Below are 8,971 nucleotides of genomic sequence, written 5' to 3'. Positions count from 1 at the left end.
TGTCACCGTTCAATCCATCAGTTCTCCATTTTGGCGAGTTCATATCCCTTAAGTCCGATTGAGTGATCATTCCCTAATTTTAGGGCGTATCAAGTGGTATCAGAGCCACTCAACCTTAGCTATCGCCATTCTTCAATAAAAAAAAAGAAAAAAAATGATCTCTATCAAAAAAAAGAGAAAGAAACAAAAGTTTAATTTATTTGGCTAGGTGGTTGAAGAGAAATCTTGATAGCTGAGGAGAAATCCAGCCTTGGAGTGGTTAATACGGATTTCAAAACCAATTCTCTATTCTTCCTATCTTGTGTTCATCTCTTGTTTGCTTGAAGAAGCCATTGGGTTACTTGATTTGTTATCTTAGAACTTTGAGATGAGACTCTTGTGTGACCACTAAACTTCCGAGATAAACACTTGTGTGGGAGAGATTAAAAACTTGAGAGTGTGAGGATTATTTTTATCTCTTAACCTTTTATGTTGAGAATTTTCAGGTTAAGATGTTTGAAGTTGATCAAAAAAGGCTTTTCAGTCAGTTTGAAGTTCTGGAGTTTTGTGATCACCTTGTGGAGGGAGTGGTGAAAGCCCTCAAGGACGTCAGTAAGATCCAAAAGAATAACACAACCACACGTGCACCTGTAGCTAAACCATCCTTATTCATTAATGAAAAACCCAATGGTAAATCTGATGAGTATGATGAAGAGCTGATTGAAAGTTTGATGTCTTGTGAGGATAATTGTGATCTTCCTTTTCCAGAACCTGATTTCATGTTTGATAAAGAACAGACTATTGCAGAACTAACCTTTATGCAATTGGAGCATCCGAGTAGTCTTGTTCTATTTTGACATGATTTTGAAGAAAAAGCCAATCGACTACCCACATCAAGGACCTCTTCTTGGCACCAGGAGACCCATGGACGTTGATCTATATCACATCTTTGATGAGGAAGATGATCACTTGGACGAACTTGGAAGAGGAAGCACCAACCATAACGTCCATCAACATGGAGAATCATCTTTGTTTTGATCCTGACACAACTCGTACGCGTTTGTCCAAAGAGCACTGTAAGGAAATTTGTATCAACAGTTCTCTGCCTGATCTGTTTGATAAAGTCAGTTCCAATGACATAAAACGTTCTGGTCTTGATCATCTTGAAAAGTCGTTTGAGCTTGATTTGCAACAACTAGTTTTTTGCTCTAGAAAATCGTTTGAATCATTTGTCTTCAAAGAAAATACCTTTAGTCTCAGTTCTTATGGACATGAACTGATAACTGGAATTTTGTTTACATCCTCATATGCTTTGGACGATTTTATGGTTAGCACATTGCTGGAACAGAATTCACATAGAGCTGAAACCGAATTTTGTGGTGATTATGTTTTGAAACCTGTCCATTCTTATTTTGAATCTGATCTTGAACTAAAACATTTGTGTCCTGAATCTGATCAAGTTAGGCACACTTTGGAAATGTTCTATGGTAGTTCATGCCTTGAAAACATTCTGATTTACAACACCTTCTTTGATAATAATGCTGAGCCTTGGATAAGAAATTCTCAGTTTGATCTTAATCTTTTGTGTTCTAAATCTGAGAAACTTGTGCATGTTTTGAGATTGTTCTTTGGGAACTATACAATCACGTGCCTTGAAACCCTTCTGGTCATTAATTATAATTTTGATGTGAATTTTGAAAGGCTGAAAAATGTGCTACTTGTTCTTCGGAAAGAGACTTTGATTTCTGATTTGAACAAGTACATGTCTTTCACATATGACCATGGTATTTTAATGTTTGATTTAAGTGTCCAGGGTAAATAGGTTCAGTCTCAGGAAAGTGAAAACATAGACCATGCTCATCAGCCTGAGATTTGGAGATGCATGTACTCAAGGGATGGAGCAGTTCATGGTTGTAGGCGTGATAATCACATAAGTTCCCAACAGCCTAAAAAGCTTGATGATCGGTTCAGTAGCAACAAGGTGTATGATGACTGCGAGGGAACCATTGAACCAATGGCAAATCCTCAGCCAATTCTTTGTGAAAACCAAAAGCACTGTAAGGATCATGAGTTGATTGTCTCTGCTCATCATGAAAATGTTTTGAAACCGAGAATTTCTAAGCAACTCCAGATCTTTACTTGGTTGATAAACGTTTTGCTTAAATCTTTTCATGATTTGATTTCATTGAGCTGTGCATTGAAAGAAATTTGGAATGAAAAAAAAAGTGTGAACTGAAATTGCTTAGGCCAGAGAATCAATTTGATTTCGTTCATGTTGAGAAGTTTTCGAAATTGGCACTCTCTCACTCTTTTCCTAACATTTTCTCAGCTTTGCTTGAATTTAAAATAAGTAAACCAATTTTTGGCACTCAGTTTACTTGCTTGAAGTTTACACATGTGCTTGATGATTGTCCTAAAAGCTTGAATTGAATCCTGTTTGTGACGTCTTAAGGATAGAGAAACCCTTTGTTTATTCCTTTCGCAGATTTGATGTGGTTTCTCTAGTTTTTTGGAAAGCACATGATATACATGATCAACTTCAGATGGAAGAAATCAGAGGAGGTCGGCACAACACTTGTGTTCCTAGAACATGGAACTCGAAGTATGATATACCTTGGATTTGACCCATTTTTATCCATGGTATATAAGTATTTACTATATATATCTATGTTTTCTACTCTTCTAGGTATGTTTTCAGGTTCAGGTGCATTTCGGAGTAAAGCTATGACTTTGGAGCATTTTGGAGCTTAAAAGACATTTCACCCGAGCGGACCACTTAGAGGTCGACGAGAGGAAGAATAATCGATCGATGCGCATCAGTGCTGACGATCGATATCAGGAAATGCCTTGACAGATGAAGATTAATATCGATCGATGTACACAAGTACCGTCGATCGATGTCGAGACACCAGACGCGACATTTTAGATTCAGCAGACTTAAAAACCAAGGCCAAGCCAAATTACCAAAATGCCCTGACGAGTTTTTAACCTAGTAGAATATATAATGCCTAGTGTTTTTGACGGCAAAAAGAACAGAGCTTTTTCTAGACCTAGTTTTGTTACAAGTTTCATTTGGGAGAGAAGATAACTTGTGATTGGAACTCCTTGTTTCTATTTCTTTTCATCTATTCTATGAGTTTCTATTTATCTATTGATATGAATTGCTTTGCTATGTCTGACTAGTTCAACTGTTAGATCCAGGGTTCAGATAGGTTTGTGGGATTAGCCCCAAACTATAGATCTGCCTTGTTGTGATATTCATGATAGATTTGTATTCATTGCTTGTTTTAGCTTTGCTAACTAGAACTTGATCATAGGATTGCATATTCAAGCACCCTTGTTATCCCATCCTGACATCTATCTATCATATTAGGATTGCTAGAGAGGGCTAATCGCCAATTTAGAATCTTAGTAGGGCATTTCATACTCGCGCATAGGCCTGGCTAGAACCCGTCGATCGATGTCCTCAACTGACAATCGATCGACGTTGGCAAAGGTGTATCGGTCGACGTCTTAATAGACTATCGATCGACACTCTCTTGTTGTCTGCATACTAACTGGTGAGACACGAGATCTAGTCTGTTAACCAGTGGTACATGCGACAGCTGATCACTGAGTTAAGCGAATGAGCTCTAATATATCATGCATGCAACAGTTAGGCATCTATAGGTATTATAATCTCCAACACCTGAATAGTGGTCCTGCATCTAATATCATTTCCATCCAAGTTACATTTATATTTACTAGCTTGTTACTATTGCTATTCCATTTAAATATTTACAACCTTTAGAATTAATAAACACTAGATTTAATTGTTCTTTAGCTCCTTGTGGATTCGATCCCTAAGTACTACATCTGAACCTCTTTTGATGAGAGTAACACTCCTTTGGGTAATTTGAGTGGTATCAAATTTAGCACTGTTGCCGGGGAGATTTGATCGCCATTAGATTTAGTTTTATTAATTCTTTTTAGTTTCTTTACCCCCTTTCTAATAATCTTTTTCTTGTCTTTTCAGGTGCATGCCCAGCGGTACCAGAAGCAACAAGGAGAAAGACTTGCTGTTCTCAGACGATCCTGCTCATTTGGAATGCACCATCCGTAGAGGTCAACGTTCCACATCGCTTGACGCAACCACTTCGTCGTCGATCGATACGCACAACCAACCGTCAACCGACAACAGACCGTCATCGTCGATCGATCCCAATCGTTCGACAACGATCGATACTATACCGCGTACGTCGATCGATACCGTGTCGTCAAAAATGGTAAACATTATTATTCTAACTCAGGACGAGAACGGAAACCTGTATGACCATGCCGGTCATCTGCGTAATGCAACAGGTCAGAAAATAGATGCTCAGGGAACTGTAATCCCTGATGCTGATGCTACAGGAGCTGCTCAACCTGTAGATTAGGACGCTCGATCGAAACCACTGGCCGACTACAATCGCCCAGATGAGTACTATTCCAACAGATCTGCTATTCGACTTCCGGAGATCCAGAAGCAGAATTTTGAGCTGAAGCCTCAATACTACACTCTCGTGACGCAGATACCCTACTCTGGGTTACCGCACGAGCATCCTATGGACCATTTGAAACGGTTCGAGGATCTAATCGTTGCTATTCGGATGGAAGGAGTCCCCGAAGATTACCTGCTGTGCAAACTCTTCAGATACACGCTGAATGGAGAAGCGATGCACTGGCTTAGGCAGCAACCCACAAGATCTTTAACATCCTGGAGCGACATCAAGAATGCTTTCTTACGAAACTTCTTCGATGAGGCGCGCGCTGAAGAACTTCGGAACAAAATTTCCACATTCTCGCAGAAGGCTGGAGAGTCCTTCAAAGATGCGTGGATTAGATTTAGGTTTTTCCAGCGAGACTGTCCACACCACGGATTTAACGAAGTGCAACTAATAAGCACTTTCTTCCGAGGTCTCGCCTTACAGTATCAAATGGCCCTTGATACGGCGAGTGAAGGAAACTTCACTACTCGGAATCCGTTGGAAGCTGTGAGACTTATCGAAAACCTTGCTAACAGCAGCTGCACCAAAAACACTGACTCTGAACGGAAGAAGTCTGTAGCCTCTATCGGGAAGGAACAGATGGACGAAGTAAGAGCTAATTAGATGTGGTGCACGAGCTTCTTAGGAAGCAAGTCTGTTCAGCTGAAGGAGAAGTAGCAGATACGGAAGGAGAAGAAAACGTGAATTACATCGGAGGTACCGGATTTCAGAAATTTGGAAACCAGGGCGGAAACATAAACTTCTTTGGAAATGGCCAAAGAAGTAACCAAAATTCACAATTTCAAAAACCGTTCCAACAACAGCAAGAGCTACTCGAACTCTTACTACCAAAATCCACCACCCCAGACTCAGGAAAGCAAAATCGAAGAGATGCTTGATCGAGTACTGTTGGGACAACAATAAATCACCGTGGATTTCAACGGTAAGATAGACTCTGCCTACAACAATCTGAACACCAAAATCGAGACCTTAGGGACTCAGGTGAGAAAACTTAAAACCCAAGTAATTCAGACGGGCGAGACTATAAAGAGGCAACAAGCTTTCGCTAGAGAGGCAGGAGCCGACAAAGGAAAACACCACGTAAATGCCATCATAGATGATGATTTCTGGCAAGTGGTGAGAAATGAAAAGCTCGAGGAAGGAGATTTCGAAATCGAAAGCTCCATGAGTCTTGGCGGATCCCAATGGTGTCGACCGATGTCGATGAACTCGCATTGATCGACAGACCATGATGAAGATCGTTGGACGGATTACTCCAGTCATCGATCGACGTCGTCTGCCAAATCGACTGAATGCAATGCGGTTCAAATTCTAACTCATGAAGAATTCGCAGCTAAGCATCCTCACCCACCCTCCCCTTTCTATGATAAAATCGATCGGTCGATGGAGCCAACCATCGATTGACAGAGTGAGTCCGACGTCGATCGTCACAACACACCTCCCATCGATCGACAGGCACCTCTGACATACCGTGTGCGGTTACTCTCAATCTATGAAGATTACATCAACGCAGTCAGACCACCACCTAAACCATTAGCAAACCCACCCGAACCAAAACCCAACCCTTTAAATAGTTCGCCAGAATCAGTTCAAGAAGAACAAGAATCTGAAGGGAGGAGGTTAAGGAAGAGAAAGGAGAAGATTCCTAAAAACCTTAAGAGGGAAGCTAACGATAAGGAGATGGATGGTTTTACTAAACGAGTCCTCAGAATCTCAATCGAAAAACCTTTTGATGAAGCTTACTTCACACACCGGTTGTGGATGTTCTTCAGAGAAACAAAGGTAACCGAGGAGGACATTAGGAAAATGTTTCATCAAGTTAGAGAGAAGATGAAACACAGGATCACATTGACGAAGAAGAGTGATCCTGGAAAGTTTGCAATACCATGCGTAGTCAAGGGTGTTGAATTTCCCCATTCAATGTGTGACACAGGAGCATCAGTTAGTATCCTCCCTAGGATCATGGCAGACCAGCTTGGTTTGACCATCGAACCCTCAACGGAATCCTTCACCTTCGTGGATCTTTCAGAGAAACGATCAGGAGGTATCATAAGAGATCTGGAGGTACAGATTGGTAATGCCCTTGTCCCTGTAGACTTTCATGTCCTAGACATCGAGCTTAACTGGAACTCTTCACTTCTGCTTGGAAGATCTTTCCTATCTACAGTAGGAGCCGTATGTGACATGAACAAGAACAAATTGTGTCTAACGCTCATAGACCCAAACATCCACTACGACCCCATCCGACCTAAGAGAAAGGTCATTAATTCTGTGGATTATGGGAAAGAACTCGGCTACATTGGCGCATGCCATTGTGGAGCAGAGTATGAATCGGAGTACGAAACAGAGTACTCGGAATCGATCGACACCCCAACCTTTCCATCGATCGATTCCAATGTGTCAACGGTGACCGATGACCGCAACAACACGTCACTCGGCGTAATGCACTCAGTTGACCATTTCTCTTCACCAAATCATTGTTACCAACATTTTGCCTTCCAACCTCCAAGCAAGAGAGGACATGATGATTATTCCATAAACAGTTGGGTAGAAAGTGGTTTCCATGAAAGTTTTGCAGTTGACACTGTAATTACTTCACCTAATGAGGAACATACCGAGGAATACGATGAGGATTACTGGAAAAAACGTGCAATAGAAATGTCTTTGCAGGATGAAAGACTTGAAACACATAAGTTCACCAACACGTTTCCAACATCGTTCGACGCTGTGCACTCCACATCGGTCGATACCCACCCTCGTCCAGCAAAACAACCACTCACATCGATCGACACCCATAAAGGAACATCGATCGATATTCGCGCCGCAACGAAAATTCAGGAGCAGGAATATTCCTTCCCCAACTAGGTTTATAGATACCTATATAAATCGTTTTGCACCTCCGAAACCACCTACACACATCAGAGCAAACACACAAACAAAAAAGATGAACACTCTTCCTTCTACATCAATAGAAAAATCCATGAAGAGCAATCATCTCAAGAACAAAAGTTCTGCAGAAATTATACTGCCATCGATCGATGTAACTGTATCTACATCGATCGATACTACTCTAAACCCTAATCTTTCTATTTCTAAATTGAATGATTATGCAAACATTGATTACGGTTTTCTAACACCTGATAAATTTGGTATTTTCAGGGACCCAGATGGCAACGCACGTGCAATGGATGGAAGGATTTTACAAGTGTCCAGAGAGGACATAGCAGACATCTTTCAAGTAGCCAATGGACCTGACAACCTATTCTCACAGCAACGTGGCACTCCAGGCGTCATTCAAACAGATCCTAACAACCACGCAGGAGTCGCCACAACAGAGATCAACCCAGATCTATCACGCCAACCAAAAGGGCAAGCATCGATCGACGGTACAACAGAGACATCGATCGACAGGGTAACACCAACGTCGATCGATAGGGATGAACCGACGTCGATCGACAGACGGTATGAATGTGGGAACCGCGCTTTCGACATGTACGGAGCCAGAAAGTTCACTTGGGAACAAAGGGACGAGTATGGAGTCTATAGAGATGAGCATGGACACGCACGAGGCGTAGCTGGTGAGATTATATCTGTCACAAAGGACAAGATCAGGAAGATACTGGAAAGAGCATCTCTTTTTGAGGAGAGCCACATCTGTCTTCCAGAACATGCCACTTCCATCACACTCACAAGACTGGCACCAGAACTCTACACCAAAGAAGAAATCGATGAGATGGTGTTTGGTATTTGTGGAGAGGAGCTCAAAACTGGGAGAGGAGCTCAAAACATTGGTAGAAGACACACATCAGCCTTTGGATAGAGGCTACAATGAGCTTTTCAGATGTATGGCAGAAATGAGGACAAAATTGAGAGTTTACGTCAGCAACTTGAGAAGGAAGCTACGACCTCAGCATCGATCGACGCACCACATGCAACATCGATCGACGTCAGTCTTCCTACAGCTCAGATCCCTGAAGAACCGCAATGTTCAACACAACACAGGGATGAATGAAAAGTCTGATACATCGACACAAGGATAAACGACGTTTACTGCCCTCTCAACCTCTGCTGATGTGTAAGGAAGTAACTCCACAGGTTTCTTGCCATCGATCCAAGGCCCTCGTAGTCTATCGATCGATGCTGATTTTGCCTGCAAAAAACTTTGATTAGTAATGTTCTCAATATCCTTTTGGGCATGAAGTAATTAACTAGACAATTTGCTTAAACCTATCATGACTGATGATATAAAACAGTCATGCATATCCTCGTAAGTCTTCAGCCTCTCATTCATGGCTGAGACTTTAGCGTCGAACGATGTAAAGGTACACATATCGATCGATGTGCCTGGTTGTTGGTCCTTCTTGCGAATGGTGTCCTTGAATCGGATTCTTCAGACAGGTCTGGAAGGTAACGCCTGGTTTAGATTATTTATCACATTTTTTCTCTCTAAATTTCGACCCTAGATT

At 41.6% G+C, this 8,971-nt stretch overlaps 1 non-coding gene across 1 annotated transcript; it reads right to left on the bottom strand.

Annotated features, from left to right (window-relative positions):
- Positions 1–4,773: 4,773 nt before the first annotated feature.
- LOC125579644 lies at positions 4,774–4,879 on the bottom strand. The gene has a single exon (XR_007317704.1). It is a non-coding gene; the product is annotated as a small nucleolar RNA R71 (small nucleolar RNA).
- Positions 4,880–8,971: the final 4,092 nt, after the last annotated feature.

This window comes from Brassica napus, chromosome A10 (genome assembly GCF_020379485.1).
Source record: "Brassica napus cultivar Da-Ae chromosome A10, Da-Ae, whole genome shotgun sequence".
Classification (NCBI taxonomy): Eukaryota; Viridiplantae; Streptophyta; class Magnoliopsida; order Brassicales; family Brassicaceae; genus Brassica; species Brassica napus.
The sequence above is the reverse complement of the archived record's forward strand: the minus strand, read 5'-3'. Positions and strand labels throughout refer to the sequence as shown.